This window comes from Crinia signifera, chromosome 1, assembly GCF_055691185.1.
Source record: "Crinia signifera chromosome 1, ASM5569118v1, whole genome shotgun sequence".
NCBI classification, from domain to species: Eukaryota; Metazoa; Chordata; class Amphibia; order Anura; family Myobatrachidae; genus Crinia; species Crinia signifera.
In genome coordinates, this window is record NC_139217.1 from 457996413 (window position 1) to 458016039 (window position 19627).

At 46.5% G+C, this 19627-nt stretch overlaps 1 protein-coding gene across 4 annotated transcripts in view; it reads left to right on the forward strand.

The window, feature by feature from the left end:
- Positions 1-19627, forward strand: part of RAB27B (RAB27B, member RAS oncogene family) — a 163291-nt gene that overhangs the window by 97494 nt on the left and 46170 nt on the right. The window contains exon 1 of one of the 4 annotated variants that reach the window (XM_083155208.1): positions 11527-11671. The exons of the other annotated variants lie outside the window; for them this stretch is intronic. The gene's annotated coding sequence lies outside the window, so the exon portion shown is untranslated. Of the gene's footprint in view, positions 1-11526; positions 11672-19627 lie in introns of those variants that run through there. 4 annotated transcript variants of the gene reach the window in all.

The following is a 19627-nucleotide window of genomic DNA, read 5'->3' on the forward strand; positions in this document are numbered from 1 at the left end:
TGCTGTCCTGTGGGAAGGGGGGTCTGATGGTGGCGGCCGAATAACCCAGTGTTTTAAATGCCGGGTAATTGCTGCTAATTACTTGGTTAATCGCCCGCTGCTGTCTGAAAGCGGTATAACGGGCTATAATCACTGGCAATATGGTCGCTGAGCGACCATATTGCCAGCGATTGGAGTGCGCACCGATGATAAATCTCTGAGTGCACGCTCCCGTTTCAGCCCCCTAATGGTCGCTGGTCGGAGGAGCATGCAACTTCCCCTGCCTCTTCTCCCGGCAGTGTCATTTTCATCAGCGACCATCTCTGGTCACTGATAAAAACGAGACACTGAGCAATATGATTGCTGAGCAATATATTACTAGCAATGTATTGCCAGCGGTCATATTGCTCCGTGTGTACACAGCTTAAGATTTTGAAGTACATTTTTCCAGATCACATTTCCCATTCAAATTATTGGAAATGTGATCTGCTTGTTTAAAAAAAAAATGCAAATTAGAAGAATTGGAGCAGTTCTTCATGACAACTGTTCCAAAAGTAATTTAAAACATCCCAGTGATACTAAACAACCTTTTCCCTCATTATTTTAGTGAAAAATAATGCTAATAAATGGACCCCTTTAAATGTGGGGGGAAATTCTCGAGTCATCCTGTACCCCCAAAATATCCCCATTCAGCCTAAATTCTCTACCACATGTTCTGTAATTATCGCTGCCTCCGGCCCCCGCTCCTATATTCCACATTCTGTCACTGGGCACGGTGATAGGCGTGGCCAGCACAGGGCTCACAGAAACACCAGTTATGATACTGGTCAGCGGTAGCAGTCAGAATGGCATTATTTTTGTTTACAGATCTCCATAAAATAACCTGAAACGCTTTTTATTTTTTTATAGCGATACTACCTTACAAACGAATTTAGCTAACCAATATTAAATCATGGCAGCAGTTATCCTTCAGTTTGGATTATAATGGGTAAAATAATACATACTGTAATGGTATATGTGATAATGCAACATGTTTATTTTGTATCTGCGTTTTATCTTCTGCTATTAGTAATTATTGCAATGACTACAGTCTGCATTTCTGTCACTATTTCATTCAAGTCCGTGACTTGATCACTTCACATTTGTGATTCAGGGGAACATTCTGTTATGTCACAATCACTTTTCCTTTACTGACAGAGCGAAAAGCTCCAGATAAAAAATATATTGAATGTGTCCAGTTTACATCTAAATTGCTTTAATCCTTAAACCGCTGGAGACCAGAGTTGCAACAGACAGGGACGTGTCAGCTTTTATGTAGACTAGTGTGGGTTGACATGCTTCATACACGTAATACAGTAACACCCACAGAACACACAATTATGGGGGAGATTCAATAAGCTATGGGTTGTCCCTTCTCCCATGTAAAGTGTCTGGTGCTATTCAGTTAGAGAGATTAGGAAGCAGGAAAATGATCACTGGATCAAGCAGGGACATTCCTGGGTTGGCCCCTTTCACACCACCCTAGTCCCTGCATTTTATGGTGTGAGGGGGGCAGCGGTGTCCAGTCAGTGGGTGGCAATCAGTGGGGTCCAGACTGCAGGGATCCGGGCAGTGGTGGCTGGGCGCTTGTAGCGTTATTTGCAAGGCAGCTGGGCGGGAAGCACTGCTAAATTTGAAAACATATTGAAGACTGGCCGGACGCTGATTAGCTGAGAGCATCCGGCCAAACTTTTCAATATGTTTTGAAATCCAGCAGCGCTTCTCGCCCGCTGCCTGGCAAATAGCGCTACAAGCGCTCAGCTGCCACTGCCCGGGTCCCCGCCGTCTGGACCCCCCACCCGCTGCCTGGGTAAGTTCCTTTCACACCAGCCAGTAACCTGGACTGGTCGCGGGAGCAACCCTGCTAGCTAGCAGCAAATTTCCCCGGGAATTTTGGCTGGTGTGAAAGGGGTATAATAAATGCCGAGTGCAGAGCAGTGGTGATCACAGGCTCAATCAACTACCCCCCAACACTGATGCTGCCCATACATATGTCAGATATTGCATGCATTTTTAAGCTGACATTCGACGCGATGCGCAGGCACGCCGTCGAATGTCACATCGATAAATATTATGAGCAATCGCATGTGGTTTTTAACCACGAATGCAATCAGGTGCGGGAGCGGGGCAGGGATGGGGACCGGAGCCGACGGCGGCGGACGAGGAGCGGGAGCCGGTACTTTAGCGGTAGCGGGGCAGGGATGGGGACCGGCGGCGGCGGAAAAGTAGCGGGAGCCGGTACCTTAGTGGGAGCTGGGGACCAGAGCGGTGGAGCTTTCAGGCGGCGGGACTCGGCGGCGGCAGCAGCAGATGACTTGAAAAACTGGACGGCCCTCTGATTGGCTGAAGCCGCTGAGAGAGAGAGCTCTCTCAGCCAATCAGTGGCCGCCTGAATGTGAGGCCGCTGATTGGCTGAGAGAGCTCTCAGTCTCAGCGGCCTCGGCCAATCGCATAAGTGTATGGGCACATCAGGACAATTAGCGGGACTGTTCCACTGGAATCGGGACAGTTGAAAGGTATACTTTATCTCCGTTGACTTTATCTCCATCCTTGGCTTAGACCTTTATTTTGTTCAATTAAGTATTTTGTAGACCATGATAAGTAATACTTATTAAGTAAAAAGATGCTAAAAAACTGATGTGTACAAATGCAAAAAAGTTTCTTTAAAATAAATATACTCTTGTCTAGTCTTCCGGATGACTAAGACTGAAGAGCAGAATCGTATCGCCCATCATACACCTAACGATCCGGGTTCAATCCTTTTTAGAATCTGGCTCAAAATGACTGGTTGGTCGACCTGAGTTATTAAGTTTGTGCACTGCCACTCGGCACTAAAACTGGTTATTTTTGCGATTTTTTTAAACGTGTATAACTGATGTTTGTACCAATGCCAACGTTTTCGCAATGAAGCGATTATCAGCAGACAGTGCACGTGCCGCCATAGCACTTTCACCAAGGTTATACGTGATTGACAGTAAGGGAACGTTTGGGGGGGTTTTAACTTGGGAGTGCCAACACGAGAGTTTGCCATGGCGTGTATATGCCTTCAGCTGCGATCATGTACTTGAGATATGGCGCCAGTGTCACTACTGCGGCCGGTCTGCGTAGCCATAGGTCAACACTTGGAGCCGATATTTCTTCTTTTTGTGCCACTGCTGCATATAAATAAACAATTGTGAAGGACTTTGAGATGGCGTCAGTTGCGGTACATCTTCCCTCTCGGGTGGCAGCTACACTTGAAAGCTAATCCTTAGCCAACGATCTCTAAATGTACCATCCACCCTCTGTTGTTTATTTAGCACATGAAATGTAAGAGATGCGGATTAGTTGCTTTGGGAAACTACTAGGTTTTGTCAGTCAGGATTTCTTTTCCAAGGCTGTACGGAGACTCCACTAAGTCAAGTGGCCAGTTATTGTTCCACTGCTAAGTGTAGAGGTCGCTGCTTACAGTATGTCACTGTAGAACATGTGTGCAGTGCTTTGTATCTGCGGAGTTGCATTTATATGCGTATAGGTAGACTGCCAGCACACATGTGCATGAGTTACCAGCCAATCGGCGGCAGCTTTCCAGGGACACCTGAGGTATAAGTGATGGGACCCAGGGGAGACCACAGGGATAGGTGACAGGACCCTGGAGAGACCACAGAGATGGGTGAAAGGATCCTGGGGAGACCTAAGGGATGGGTTACTGGACGCAGGGGCAGGACCAGATTAACAATGGACCTGATGGAGCTACAGCTCCAGGCCCACTCTACAAATAGGCCCATTTTGTAGCTGAGGGCCAGGGCTTTCCAACGAGCCCGGCCGCGCGTCGCTAGCCCACCGGGAACCAGAGATACCGCCAGGCAAACCTGAAACTTTTTCCCCATAACATGGACACGCTAATTCAGACCCCCACCTGGTTCCAATGGCTGCCAGGTCCCCCTCCAGCATCACAGAAGCTCGAGGTTGATCTCAGTCGAATCCAAATCGCTGGGCCTTCAATCTGATACCAGACTGGTCCATATGGGTTCATTGGTTCTAGAGATATTCCGGGTAAACCAATTTTTTAATTTCTGAAATGTAATTTCATGGCTGTTCATGTTGTTTGAGGACAGATTTCTCTGGAACCAAACAGCCCAGTTTCACAATAGCAAAATCATTTGAAGCCCACTTAAAAGTTCTTCAATATGATACTGGTCTCCTGTACATGGGCCAGTTGGTTCCGAAGATATAGCTGTTTTTTTTTTAAAGGGGGGGGGGGGGGTTCTCCCTCTCACACCAGAATATGCAGGGACTAGGCTGGTGTAAAAGGGGCCAGTCCCTGCATTTTCTGGTGTGAAAGGGGTATTATTTCAAATAGCCAGAACCTGAAGTGCTCTGAATACAGCCCCCTGCTCTCTGCCCGGCTGTCATTTCTGCCCAGTGGCGGCTGTCCCCCAGTTACCGCGAGCATGTATTCCCCCTTGGCAATGAGCATGTAATCCCACTTGGCAATGAGCATGGAACCCCTGGCAATGAGCATGTAGGTAAGCAGCACTTATGTAGAATAATTTTTATTAGCTCTGTCCCTGCTGTTAGCTCTGGGCTGCGCTGGGGATGTTGCGTGAGTAGCACATGTCCAGTCGGCCGGGGGAGGAGACAGCGCATCAGTGTAAACTGATGCGCTATCTCCAGGAGGAGACATCGCCGGAGGGGGGAGTTAGCACTCCCCCCGCTTCGGCAGACAAGATGTTAATACATCTTGTCGGTCTTCCCTCCTGCTTCGCCTCGCTAATGAGTCGAAGCATGAAGTATTATAACGGCACCATAAGCGCTGCTATAATACATCTGCCCCTTTGTTTGGTATAGTGTGTATTTTGGCTCAATCCATGTGTCAAAGTGTGAATTTTGCCTTAATCTGTGTGGCATAACGTGAAGTTTGGCTCAGTCAGTGTGAATTTTGGCTCATTCCATGTGGCATAATGTGTAAGAGGCAAGTACAATAAGGGGGTTACTATTGTGTTGCATGATATGTATAAGGGGTATATGGTGTGGTAAACTTAGGTGACCACATAAAAGGTGCTGAAATGTTGTGTACCAAGTTTCGGCTTTCAGTATTTTTTTATGACTGCAGTGCCACCTCACCCCACAAGTATCTTAGGACATTGGCATCCTGCGGGTGCACCTTTGGAGGGCACCCACCAATATATCTCCCTGCATTTTTCCTATGCCAGCCCCCTGCCTTTTCCAGGCATATATAATTAGTTGAAAGTATTTACACAAATAAAGACACACCCATGAGCAGACCACCCAAACAGAACACGGGTCACGTCCCCCTCCCCCCCCCCCATATTATTAGGTGTTGGCCACAACCCCTATTATTGCACATAATAGGCCCTTGATCATTTTCAGCTCCAGGCCCATTTAGACCTTAATCTGGCACTGCGCAGGGGAGACCTCAGGAATAGGTGAAGGGAGCTAGGGGATACCTGAGGGAAAGGTGAAGGGACGGTGTGTTTGGTGCGTGGTTTCAAGGGTCTTTTATCAACCCCGTTACCAGTCTTGCACATTGTGGTCCGTGCTCCTGTACAGCTCACAAGGTCAGTTCCTGCAGCTCTCATTTAGCAAATGCTCTGTGCTCCACAATTACCATCGCTGTACATTATCGCGTCGATCAGCCTCAAGCACAAGGTCATATTTCTGTTCTCAATAACGACAAACATCGTAAATCTGCAATTTCAAAAGGACTTACTGTATCCACTTTAAAGTGCGAGTGTAGGATGTTCCTGTAGGTGTAATAACAGTGGCGGAATAATGATGCAACAAATGACTTGTGAGCTGGCAAATGGAACAGCTAATTATAAGCTTACTTGGAGGAAGTGGTCATTTTAAAGCTTGTTGAAGCCTCGAAAATAATAATAATATTTGTATTTATAGTGTACTCTTTCTCGATGGGTTGGCAATCCTCAATGTTCCCGATCCAAATTCTTCCACATTCTATGCCGCCATCACGTTATACTGTACTCCCCCCGTCGGCAGCAGGAATTATTTGCTGACACTTGATATTTAATCAAATTTTTTTTTTTTGATCGATCAACCCGCGTGAGCGTCCATCATTAATAAAATTGGCCTGACTCAGCTTGGGATGTAGTTTTAAAACTACAACTCATGGCAGTACGGTGCATTGCTACTGTGCAAGCCCTTTGCTAGCCTTACCAGATCAGTGCATACACACTAGACCAAGGGTAGCCAACTCCAGTCCTGGAGAGCTACCAACAGCTCACGTTTTCCAGTTCACCTCACTGGTACACAGGTGCACTTTACTGACATTACTGACTGACACATTTTAAAAGATCCACATGTGGTGCTAATTATTTCACTTGTGATTCTGCACACCTCCCGACTTTGGCTCCCCCCTGAATTGGGACCCGTGCGCGGAGTGGCCTATGAAAAGGGGGCGTGGGCTCGTGGGTTGATTCGTCCTAAGGCCGCGCCCTCGGTTTTCGCCGCTTTGCGTCTCTGAATAGACGCTGTGTGCACAGCGTCTATTCTCTTCATGCTTGGGGGGGGGGGGGGTACTCACCGCGGGACAATGGCGGCCCGGGCAGGATGCGGGAACGTCCCAAATACCGGGACGTTCCCGCGGTAATTGGGACAGTTGGGAGGTATGATTCTGTGAGGAGACATGGAAAACTTTAACTGTTGGTAGCTCTCGCGGACTGGAGTTGGCTACCCCTGCACTAGACAATATGCACAAAAATGTCACCACATCATTATCGGTAATAGTAATAACTTCAAATATTGTCTAACATGTACGCACCCTTCGTTGCCCTTGGAAATGACAACGTTAAGCTTTGCTATGTACATTAATGTTGTGCTAGTTGTGAGATATATATATATATATATAGATATATCTCACAACTTAGTGTTTCCCTGGGCCATCCTGTGCCCAATGCATCTTTCGTCTCTCCTTACCCATCACAGATGCGTTACTGGGTGTCTGCACGTAAGAGAATGTGTACTTATCTTATTGCCATAGTTACCGTATATTCTGTGCGTATGCTAAGCAGGCGGCTGAGTCATATCTCTTGCACATAGGCCATTATTCAGATCTGATCGCAGTACAAATTTGTTCTCAAAATGGGCAAAACCATGTGCACTGCAGGTGGGGCAGATGTAACATTTGCAGAGAGAGTTACATTTGGGTGAGTTATTTTGTTTCTGTGCAGGGTAAATACTGGCTGCATTATTTTTACACTGCAATATAGATCTCACTTTGAAGTAAAACCCCACCCAAATCTAATTCTCTCTGCACAAGTAACATCTGCCCCACCTGCAGTGCACATGGTTTTGTCCATCTAAGAAGGATTTTGTCAGAGAGTGAACTAGAATAAGGCCCCATGTGCACTGCAGGTGGGGCAGATGTAGCATGTGCAGAGAGAGTTACATTTGGGTGGGGTTTTACTTCAAAGTGAGATCTATATTACAGTGTAAAAATAATGCAGCCAGTATTTACCTTGCACACAAACAAAATAACTCACCCAAATCTAACTCTCTCTATACATGTTACATCTGCCCCAGCTGCAGTGCAGCATGGTTTTACCAATTTTGAGAACAAATGAATAAGGGCCAGATGTTGGTGATGGGGTAGCAGTTAGTGATGATCACTACTCTGGCAGACAGAGGGCTGGGGTGATACAGCCTCAGAGATCAGTGCGACTCGGAACAACAGCTGATACTCACGTTAGACTTTCGCTTGCGGCCGGCGAATGGAATTTCGGTTCTAATCCAATTCGTTAGAGCATTTCCGCCTCGCACTGTAGGTGTAACAAAACCAATTGTCCTCCGGACGTGATCATGTGTCGGGAGATGAAGTACCAACCACCCAGCAAATAATTTTTCAAATGCAGCATGTAACATGGCAGTTAGGGGCGGATTGAATGTCTCTCTCTCTCTTTCTTTCTTTTTTTCTTTCTTTCTTTCTTTCTTTCTTTTATTACGTACACACATGTCATTATTTCATATATATCTCCTGTGAGGTGATATTTCATTGCAGACATAATGCCGGAGAGGCCGGGATCCCCACACCCTCCCGTGTTGCGTTTGGAGAATTCCGATCCGACCGGCCGGTCTGCTTTACACCTCGGGCCTTTGCTGAAGGCCATAAACTGCAGTATCTGTCTCTTTCAGAACCTGGGTGATAAATGCCAGCGAGGAAATAAATACCTGACATTGTTTGCTTTGTAGAACAACATTCTTGTCCCCTCCAATCGCCACCTTGCATGTACCAGGCAATACCACTAATATAATGTGATAGGGGTATAGGCATGATACAGTTAGCATCTTGCAAAAGGTTCAGCTTCTGTGTAAGCCGAATACTCCGTTGACATATCACCTTGTCCATCAGTATGTTGTCTCTGTCTCTCTCTGATGTCTACATTTTTGTGTAGACTTTCAATGATGTTGTCGTGCTTTGTACTTAAAGATAACATTAATTTCTGTATAGGCTACAGTTATGAAGTAAGGGATGCGGCCATTTGGTCTACAGCAGGCATGTCCAACGTTGGCCCTCCAGATGTTTTGAAACTACACATCCCAGCATGCTTTGCAATAGTTTTAGCATTCTTTAATAGCAAAACAGTGGCAAAGCATGCTGGGATGTGTAGTTTCACAACATCTGGAGGGCCAACTTTGGCCATGCCTGGTCTACAGCATGATGGTCGACAGTCATTGGGTCGACATGGGTCTAGGTCGATATGGGAAAAGGTCGACATGTTTCTAGGCTGAAAGGTCATTAGTTCGACAATGTCTAGGTCAACAGTCAAAAGGTCGACATGGAGTTTTTCACTTTTTTTTTAGCAAACATGTGCCGACAGATGGTATTTCATGCCCTACCATCCACTAGGGCGTGGAGGGAGAATAAAATAGTGTGCCTGACGCATAGCGAGCGGATGCGGTGCACTTGAAACTGTGTCCGTGTCGACTGTGTTGACATTCAGGTAAAAACCAGTGAAAAAAAACCATGTTGACCTTTTGACTGTCGACATACATTGTCGAACTAATGACCTTTCGACCTATAACCATGTCAGCCTTTTCCCATGTCAACCTTTTCCCATGCCGACTTAATGGTGTAGACCTAATGACTGTCGACCATCAAAAATATTAGGTGCCGATGGACTGGTGGGGTGATCCAGGTCTCTCTCTCTCTCTCTCTCTCTCTCTCTCTCTCTCTCTCTCTCTCTCTCTCTCTCTCTCTTTTTTTCTCTCTCTTTTTTTTTTTTCTCTCTCTTTTTCTCTCTCTCTCTCTCTCTCTCTCTCTCTCTCTCTCTCTCTCTCTCTCTCTCTCTCTTTTTCTCTCTCTCTCTTCAAAAACTAAAGAAATGGAGAGTGATAAACACCCAGCCAATCAACTTCTACCTGCCATGTTACAGGCTGGGTTTGAAAAATGGGAGCTGATTGGCTGGCTAATTGTTAGTAGATGGTTTGGATTGACAATGTCCTGAGCTGTCACACCCACAAACCCCATGATTGGCTTGCTCTTTATCACTTTGCACTTTATCACTTTTTGAAGCTTGACACATCTGTTCTGTAGATAATAGTGAGAAAGGGGGGATAAATGAAAACGTTTGCAATGTTAATGGTGACTCTTAGCAACCGTTGCCCAGGTGTCTGAAAAAGTGGGGAGAGATAAAGTAACAGCCAGTCAGCTCCTAACTGCCCTGTTAGCTTGGGAGGAGCTCCACTGTGCATGTTGGAGACATGACAACCATCCTGCATCTATATATCTATATGAAAGCTTAACTACTCCTCACCTTTTTTGAGGTGCAGTACTGCCAGTGACCACTAGAGGCCACCCGATGGGCGAAGTTACTCCTTAACTGAAAGTGAAAGTAAAATGATCTGTTTCAAACTTACCAAATATGGAGAGAGGGAGCTGTAAAGACAGAGATTGGAGGTAGGAGCAGATAGGGGCCAAGTCGTCATTTTGACAGGGTTTTAGCTAGTTATAATGTAAATATGTTCCCTTAGAGTGAAAGGTGGGATTCCTAGGTTTATTTAGTACTGGGATTCTTAACCTATCATTTGGGACCAAAGATATGGGGGAGATGTACTCAGTTCCATTTTCAAACATGTATTAAGCCAGATGAAGAGATAAAGTAGACGGTGATACTGCACCAGCCAATCAACTCCCAACTGTCATTTTTCAAACAGCTGAATGGCTGGTGCGTGCTCACCTTCCACTTTATCTGTTCACCAGGCTAAACACACCTGCCTCCATTTGTAAAATGGCAGTTAGGAGCGGTTTGGCTGGTACTTTATCTCTCTATCCCTTCCTCCAGACTAAAGCTGGCTACACATCTACACGTTGATTGTCCGATCTGGCTGGTTGGAACAAAAACCTGGTCATATTTGAGTGACAGTTTGTCGGTTTTCCAGCATTTCAATGCAAATGGTCAACTGTCATTTTCTCTCATCCATTACCAGTAGGGATGCCAATCCCGGGGCATTTTATCAATCCCTGGATTCGGGATTGAAAAATGCTCAATCCCGGGATTGACACCCCCCCCCCCCCCTGCCAATCCTCCCCAGCCCCCCTGATTTACTGTGACAGTGAAACAGTCCTGCTGCTATATCTCCGGCGGGTGGCTGGGGGGGGGGCATAGCGGGCGGCCGTTCTGTGTTTGGGACAGTGCGCTGTACTGACAGGCATAGCGGCGGCCAGGCTGCGCAGCGTGACGTAATGTCAGGGGTCACGCTGCACAGCCTGGCTGGGCGCCGCCATGCCTGTCAGTACAGCGCACTGTCCCGACTCCTCCGGTAGAGCGGCACCGTGGGTAAGAAGCAGTCAGCCGTGCAGCGTCTGACCCATATTCTACGCTGCCCAGCGTTTTTTTGGCCTGGGGGTTCTAATCCCGGGATTGGAAGCTTCAATCCCGGGATTCAAATCCCGATGATATTAGGCCAAAATCCCGGGATCCCGCCAATCCCGGGATTGGCCTCCCTAATTACCAGGATTTTGTTCCAACCAGTCAGACCGGACAATCAATCTGTAATGTATGGCCGGCTTTAGCACATTTCTCCCGTATTTATCATTATTATTTATTTTCAGGACTGAATCCCTCAAGGCCTGACCATGTAATATAAATCCACTTAGAACGAGGCGGCCGTTGAACACCCGTGAGTGCTTGCACACGCTACATTTCATTGATTCCTGAACGATTATGTTGCAGGGCTGCGCGATGTATCAGACGTTGCTTCCCATGTTGTGGCGTGCGGTTATTTTTATACACGTTTGTGTGGGCACACTATTACATTCTCCCATATGCCCCGTTTGTGGAGTAACGCATTAAGCTCTGTCGTTGCTTTCTGCTCTTTATCGCGCAGAAATAACCTTTTTTTACAAGATTCCTGAGCAGCACTCGAGATAAAGGACACAAGTCGCTGCGTAGGATTTTCGAGTCACGGCAGAGTAGATGTGTTTCGTTGCAATGTGGTTGAGTCACAAGAAAGAATTGCCTGAGGTGAGTTCCTCATATCCGTGTGGAGATTGCAAAGGCACGCCTTCTCTTCTTCATACCCTGCTGGAATAGAAACCTCCACACACTGCCGCCTTTCCAACCACAAGGGCTGTGCTGGGACATACGGGATCTGCAGGCAGAGTGCTTGCTGCAAGACCAGGGCACTGAAAACTGTAAGTTCTCTAAACATCTCTCATTCACTTCATCAGGGATGCAGGAAAACGGGAGGGGGGTGTCTCTGTGTGCCTGCCGCAACTATTGGGATACAGCCGGGATCTGCAGCCAGTGCTACCTACATAGGATCCCTTACCCCCAGGAAAAGTTTGCCTAGTGTATATGGAATGTGGTACATCCACTGCTTATTTAACACATCCATAATGAGAGCCGTCAGTCACAGGCCTCTGTGTGTGTGTGACAGGAGCATACGCTTGTCTCTGAATTATGCAAACTGGTTATACAGTGTCAGTCAATGGGTGAAGCCGATGACATGTGTCCCACTGGGCCCGGGCTGAACAGCTGTTAGGCAAGCTGGCAGTGCCCACGTTGGGCATTACGTGCCCAGGGCGCAGGAGGGAGAGAGACACACCGATAAGTCGGCGTGAACAAACACTGAAAGATTGCCAAGGCACCTTTTAATGTTTAATCAGTCTTGTCAAGGAGATCTGCGGATATGCGTGTAGTGTGTTTTCATTGGTAGGATTGCAGAGCAGACATGGACCGATTGGAGATCTGCTTTCAGTCATTAAAGGTAATGGGCCCCATACACCTGCGATCATAATTAATTGCTTCTCAGATCCAGTGATTTTTTTTCTTCCCCCCAGATGAATTGTTTCTCCGATCTATTTGACTTGCCCACACACTAAAGATTTGTTTCAGTGATCGGCAGATTTTTCCCATCAACAGATTGCATCTTCATAGCTGGAAAGTGGCCAAACATCACCTCAATCGATTGCCATTTCAGCTGTCACTAATTTTCATAATTTAAATAGTACAAGAAGACGAGACGGGAACGCCCGCACATATAAAAAGGAACCGCAGATAATACCAGATTATTAAACATGTTTAAAAATCTGATTCAGCAATCGACTATTAATTTTTGATTGGGATCGCCAAAAGGGGGAACCCACACATTAAAGATTAATTGTGACAATCCTCTCCAGATCGGAGGATTGTCACAATTAATTGCTGATGTATGGGGCCCATAACTTGCATTGTATGTTATCCTATTTATACTCCGTTATTGCAGTTATGTCCAAGGAGTTTGGGGAAGATTCCTGCAGCCCGGGATCTGCAATACATTAACGTCTTTTTGGAGGTGTCTATATATTTGTATGGGACTGTCTATGGTACTGTAATCTGTTTATCGCTGGATATTAGGTTCGGATGCCCACATTTACTTAACTGCATTTTGTCATGGTTATTAACACTCAGGTGATGGCGATTTAAATGTCGTTTGACCTTAAAATAGTTTAGTTGCAAAAGTCTTCCGCACAGTATATTTCTATAGGCATTGTAAATACAGATGTAGTTTTAAGAATGGGTATGTCGTCATTATGTCGATACAGACTTTCTGGCTGCCTCCTTCGGCAGAAGGCAGCACGGTTGGCACAGCGGGGAGTTGGGTGACATAGGCGGATGCAGGTGTATGACGGGGTGACCGCTACTTTTTGTGTTATATAATTCCGAAATGGATAGCATTGTAAAGCAGGGGTGTGTCATCAGCAGCAGGACTGCCTACGCTACTTAGGAAGTGGGAGGTGACGAACAGGCACCGGGAAAATTGCATGTGCTTCCGAGCAGCTGAGTTTCGGAAGCCCCTCAGCCATTTTTTAGAGGGTGTGGATTATTTCTTCAACCGTATGCAGGTCGACATTAGGTCCTCCACTATTGGTCAACAGTGAAAAGGTCGACATTGGAAAAAGTCGGCATCCACATGGTAAAAAGGACAATGCAAGCAGTAGATCAACATGGTAATAGGAGAAGGTAGACATAAGTTTTTCATGGTTTCCAGTGTCTATGTCAACATCTGTCGACATAGCCCCCCCAATGAGTATAACGCGTACCCTCCCATGTCGCCTTACTTCGCTTGGCACACTTTACCATTCTCCAGTAGTCCACATGCCTTTTTAAAGTATGAACTAGTCATCTGGATGGTTAAAAAATGTCATGTGTCGACCATTGCCATGCTTGTGTCGGCCTTTTGACTGTCCACTAATTGTGGTTGGCTTATTGACTGTCCCCCTACACATGTGCGATCAAACAGCCATTTGGAAGAGTAAGCAAGTACTGTATGTCATAATGTCGACATGGTCATGCCAACATTTAGACCATGTCGGCAACCAAAATGTCACCACATGATTATAGGATTAGGGGGTTAAAATGAAATAAAATAAAATTCTATTGGCACTGGGCCGCACCTTTTTAAACAACAGATGTAAAACAATAGTAATCTAAACTTAGTCTATTGGTGCCACATAAAAGACAAATATGTATATACAGTAACACGGTTTAAAATCAGAAGGTGCTTTAAAGTTTTTGTACGGTTACATGTGCCCACCCATATTAATAATATAATGGGTCAATACTGTATATCATCGTTACCAGATGAGTCCAGGTATTGATGTACCCTATAAATGATGCGGAATCAATATGTATTCAGTACATTCAGATTGCAGGAGTATTATTGGATTAGCGAAAGATCTATCTGCAGGCGGGTGCGGCGGTGTATTCTGCTCACACACCGACCAATCAGTCGTGACCGATGTCACAAGTGGGCGGCATTTACATGCGACACCTAGTTGCAGTGTCAATCACCGACGGCTTGTCCTGTTGTGTGTTTGGTCGGTCGACTGGCTCGTCTGTACACGCATCATGACGCAATATGTCTGTCAACAGACCTATTGCTGGCAGACAGACCAGCGATATACCAGTTCAGTTGACCAGCCAATATATATCGACCAGTGTGTACCCAGCACGACACCGTATCTGCGCAGGAGTATGGGTTATAGGATCGGCTTTCCGACCCTGTCGATCTTAGCCATGTTGACCTATTTTAGGTGTTGACTTAAGCCCTGTCAACCTTCAGTGGTGGACTTAATCTATGTCAACCCTTTTATAGGGTCGACATAGTGACCTGAAGTGAGACCATGAATTCAATTCCCAGTCATGACCCATGTAAGTTTTCTACGGTTGCATGGGTCTCCTCCAGGTGTGCTGCTGTCCTCCCACACGGCAAAACCATGCTGGTAGGCTTACTGCTTTCTTCCCAACATGAACCCTAGTGTGTACATATGCTAGGGAATATAGATTGTAAGCTCCGCCGGCACAGGAATTGGTGTGAGTGGCTGAAATATGCTCTGTAAAGTGCTGCAATTTTTATAGGTTGCCCTAGAATTCAGCTTACCATCCTTTCCCGGGACACTCATGGACAATGCAGATTCTGTGGCTGGTGACATGCAGGCTTGACGTGAGCCAACCCCAGAACCTGTATAATCCACGAGTGCCCCAGGATAAAGGGATAGTGCGTGGTAAGACTTCCTAGAAGGAATCCATTTGTACATCATTAAGCTGCCTGAGCAGACGTCAGTCACTGACAAGACCCCGTTCGGCCGTGTTCTGTAATGCCCCCGCGGTGAATGGGGTTATCAGGTCAGCTGTTTAATCCTGACATACATAAAATATACATGCTGCTTTGTAATTAGTACATAACGACACCTGACGGCATGCGGCAGGAAGCCGCACTAATTGCATCCTGGTGTAATACATCGCACCTGTCCAATTTTAAATGGCCGATTTGTCCGCTCTAATTGTGATCATGATTCTCTTGTTTTTCTACTTTTACTTACTCGCGTCGCTTTTCCCTATCATCAGATTGTTGGGGCCCCCGGGGAACCCCCCCCCCCTATTTGAGGCACTGTAGTTTTGCATGGTCATGCGCTTCTCGTCATTCTACCGATGGCCAACACCGCTTCTCTCCGTAGTACTGTTGGTGTGACGCTGTTGCGTCTTACAGTCAGGTTGTAGCGGCTCAGTGGCTTTTGCTGTGATTGTGCACAGCAATGATGTCACTGAGGGGGAGATGTGTCAAAGCTTGGAAAGAGAGACCATGCCAACCAAGTAGCCCCCAACTGACTTTTTGTTTTCCAAACGCAGCCTGTAAAGTGACAGTTAGAAGCTGATTGCTGCTTTATCTCTCTATTTTTCTCTCCTCAAGATTTGATACATCTCTCCCGGAATCCTAGTGAACTTATGCTCCGGTACTTCCTCATCTATTCCAGGTACAATAGCCGCGTCCATGCCACCACCCAGGGTCTACGCCACCCTCCTATGTCCACGCCACCATATATTACCTTTTAGTAAAGTTGTGGCGAGCGAGCGATGGTGCAGCACCATTGTCTCCTCGCAGGCTCGCTTCACTCGCCATGCTTCGGGCTCGGTGGCTCGCTCTGCTCTCCACAACTTTGCTGAAGATTATGGGCGGTAGCGTGGACAATACATAAGTTCCGTAGCATAAGCTGTGGCTTTTTTTTTCTTTTGAATATTGGTTCAATACAGAGACTGTGCGTCATCAGAAACCAAAGCAAAAACCTGGTCACTCTGTGAATCAGGGAGTACCTTGGTGGGGAGGGGGCACCGTGTGTGTGTCTTCATTCAACTAGCCTCAATATGCCACAAGATGCTTGGTGTGAGCAATGTGATGCGACTATGATGCACCAGGAAACTGTACTGATCAATGGGACACTTGTACAAGCTTGGTCCATGGTGGTGCGGCAGGCCATGGGAGACTTGCCTACCTTCCTGGGGGGACACCCAATTTTCCTCCATACTGGTATGCCCTTGCTTATCAGAGTTTGATGTAACCACCATTGCATCGGAGTCCCGTTTTTTATAAAAAGACCGGATACAGTCACTTGGTCTACAAGCATTAGGTCGACACCACTAGTTTGACATGACTGAAGGACGACAGGGTCATTAGGTTGACACAAGTATTAGGTCAACATGGGGAAGGTCGACAGTCAAAAGGTTTTTTTTTTTTGCCAACATGTGTTGACAGGTGGTATGTCATGCCCTACCATCCACTAGGGTGTGGTGGTGGGAGAATAAAATAGTGTGCCGAGCCCATGTTGACAGTGTCGACATTCGGGACAAAAAAAAGTGAAAAACACCATGTTGACCTTTTTGACTGTTGACCTAATGACCCTGACAACCTAACCCATGTTAGCGTGACGTAGATCAGAACTACTCTACAGATAAACTACAAATACCAGCACATGTTTAAGGTCTGTCGTCAGTCAGTCATGTGCTCAGTGGCAGGATCTGTTCTCTCACCACATTGTAGTTACTATTGTCCTCAGTGCCTGGAGAAGAGCTGGACCCCTCCCAGATCAGGATCTTCAACACAGGGGAATATGTCGAATTAGTGCCGTGATTGTTTCCTTCATAACAATGCCCTGGTTCAACTGAAACAAATACATCCAATGGCTTCTCGTAGGGGTTATTTATCAAAGCTCGGCAAAAGATAATATGAGATCTGGGTGGGATCTTACTGCCCGGGGCCTGATGCTGCCCCATATTGGTACATTGGGCAGAATCGCATCCCCCTAGAAACCTATGGGGGATGCCGTTACGAGGAGGGATCACAACCGGTATTGGAGATTCGAACGAGACGCTCGCCTGTCCCTTTCTCCCAGAAGCCCTGCAGCCCTCTGCCCGTCTCCCTGCTCACTGCCCGCTCTACCCCCGCTCCCTGCCCATCTCCCTGAAGTGGAGATGGGCAGGGAAGTCTTCTATCCCTGCCACCTTACAGATGGCTCGTGCGTCCCCAATCTGCTGGGCCACAGGTCCCCGTCCACCGGCCCGCTCATCACCGCCAGCTAGGGGATCTGGTGAGCGTTAAGCAAGGCTGAGGGCGGCCTTATCTGTATCGGCAAGTCACCTTCTAACTGTCATTTTCCAAACACAGGGGCAGGTGTTAAACCTAGAGAAGAGATCAAATCGAGGGTGATAGGAGCTGTGCAGCTGGAGCGTTAACTGTCATTTTTTAAACCTGCTTTGTAATTTGCCAGTTATTAGCTTGCTGGTGCATTATCACCTTCAAATGCTTCATGCTTAATACGTCTGCCCCACAGCCTAACATGTCAATTAGAAGCAAATTGGTTTTATTATTCCCAGTTTTGTCTCTCCAAGCTGTAATAATAAAAACCCCATTGGTGTTATACAGTCAGACATAGCGGTATTCAATGAGAATACCTGCGATGTGCAGCGAATCCTTTTTAGGATTCGCTGCACATTCGCCACGTTCCGGAGCCGGCGGGCTCCGGTATTCAACGGGCGGTATTCAATGAGAATACCTGCGAGGTGCAGCGAATCCTTTTTAGGATTCGCTGCACATTCGCCACGTTCCGGAGCCGGCGGGCTCCGGTATTCAACGTGTCAGGGGCTCGCTGTCCCTGACTGGCGAATATGAGCTCCTGCGGCGATGCCGCAGGGAGCCTGAGGACAGTGGCAGGCAAAGAGATGGAAGTCTCTCTGCCTGCCCCAGAACTTTGTGGGGGGTAGGTGGGCTCCCCGGGTGCCAGGCAGCACAGGCTGCCCCCCGGGGGTGCCAGCAGGGGACCTATATTAACGATCGGGTGCAGTGAATATATGAATATGTAATGAGCGGCTCGGCTCCGGCGCCCCCTGCTGGCTGCTGTGTAAAAAAATAAAAATTTTTAAATTAAATATATATTCATGTGCTTACAGCACATGAATAAAAATAGCATGCCCCTCCTCAGAATAAAATTCCTGATTTTTCGACACCAAATGTAAAAAACAAAACACTTTATTTTAAAAGTTCACATTCCACTTGACCATAAAAAGATAGCGATTGCTACTCGGTGAATCATGGTGAAAAAAACCTTGAAATGTATTCGCCATCTGGTCATTGAATAGGGTGATTCACCGTTTTTGTCAGAAATTCGCCAAACAGCACAAATTCGCCATAAAAACATGGCGAATCAGGCTCATTGAATACCGCCCATATATGTAGACGGGACACCTGTTTTATCGTCTTCTTATCAATTGATGTAGAAGTTTTAAAATCTGATCGTATTCAAGCCATTGTCACTTGAACACATTTAGGGCCAGATGCACTAAGCTTCAAAAAGTGATAAAATAGAGAGTGATAAACAGCCAGCCAATCAGCTCCCAACTGTAATGATACAGGCTGTGTTTGAAAAATGTCAGTTAGGAGCTACTGTAATTGGTTGGTTGTTGATCACTCTTCACTTTTTGGAAGCTTCATACTGTTCATTGGGCCCCTTTAGGTGTTTTTGCGCTTCCAAAGCTGCTCCAATGACGCAGGATTTGGACAAGTCTGTCTGCCCTTCCTTCCCGCATTATCATGGGTGTTCTGCGTTACCTAGTACAGAAGATTGCTATTGATCTGTAAGAATGTGGCAGGGATCACAGACCAGACCAGTTCATCCCAATTCCAGTCCTCTGGTATGGCCTTGCCTCCAGCAGTATTAATGCTAAGCTCCTGGTGAGCCACCTGTGCTCAAGCAGTTATCTCCTCGACATGTGGAAGATAAGACTTCCACAGAGGACTCCGTTTAAGAAGCCCTCGGAGTGTTTATTCTGATACCTTTACCGTATATTTGCACAACAAAAGGTTTCCATGGTAATGTGTTATTTGTGTACTGCGCTATGTAAATGTGAGAAGCCGTTAATGTGCGACATTTCCTGCTTTACTACATACAGTATAGTGTCTGGGCCCTTATTCATTTCCGTACGGTCATGAATCCATTGCGTATGGCCATGTTACAGCACTCTGTGGTTATTATTATTTTATTTATAAGGTGCCACAAGTGTTCTGCAGCGCCGTACAAAGGAACAGTACAGGGAGACAGGACTTAACATTACAGAAAATAAATAACAAATAGAGTACAGGTAAAAAGAGCGCCACAGTTCAATACACATTACAGCTTATATGTAAGTAGTGAGGATGTGATCAACGTACTACTAGGGCAGTGGTCAGGGAACCCAGTCCTCATTACCCCACGCAGTGCATGTTTTCCAGGTCTCCTCACAGAATCAAATGTGAAATAATTCACTCCACCTGCGGACCTTATAAAATGTGTCTGTGA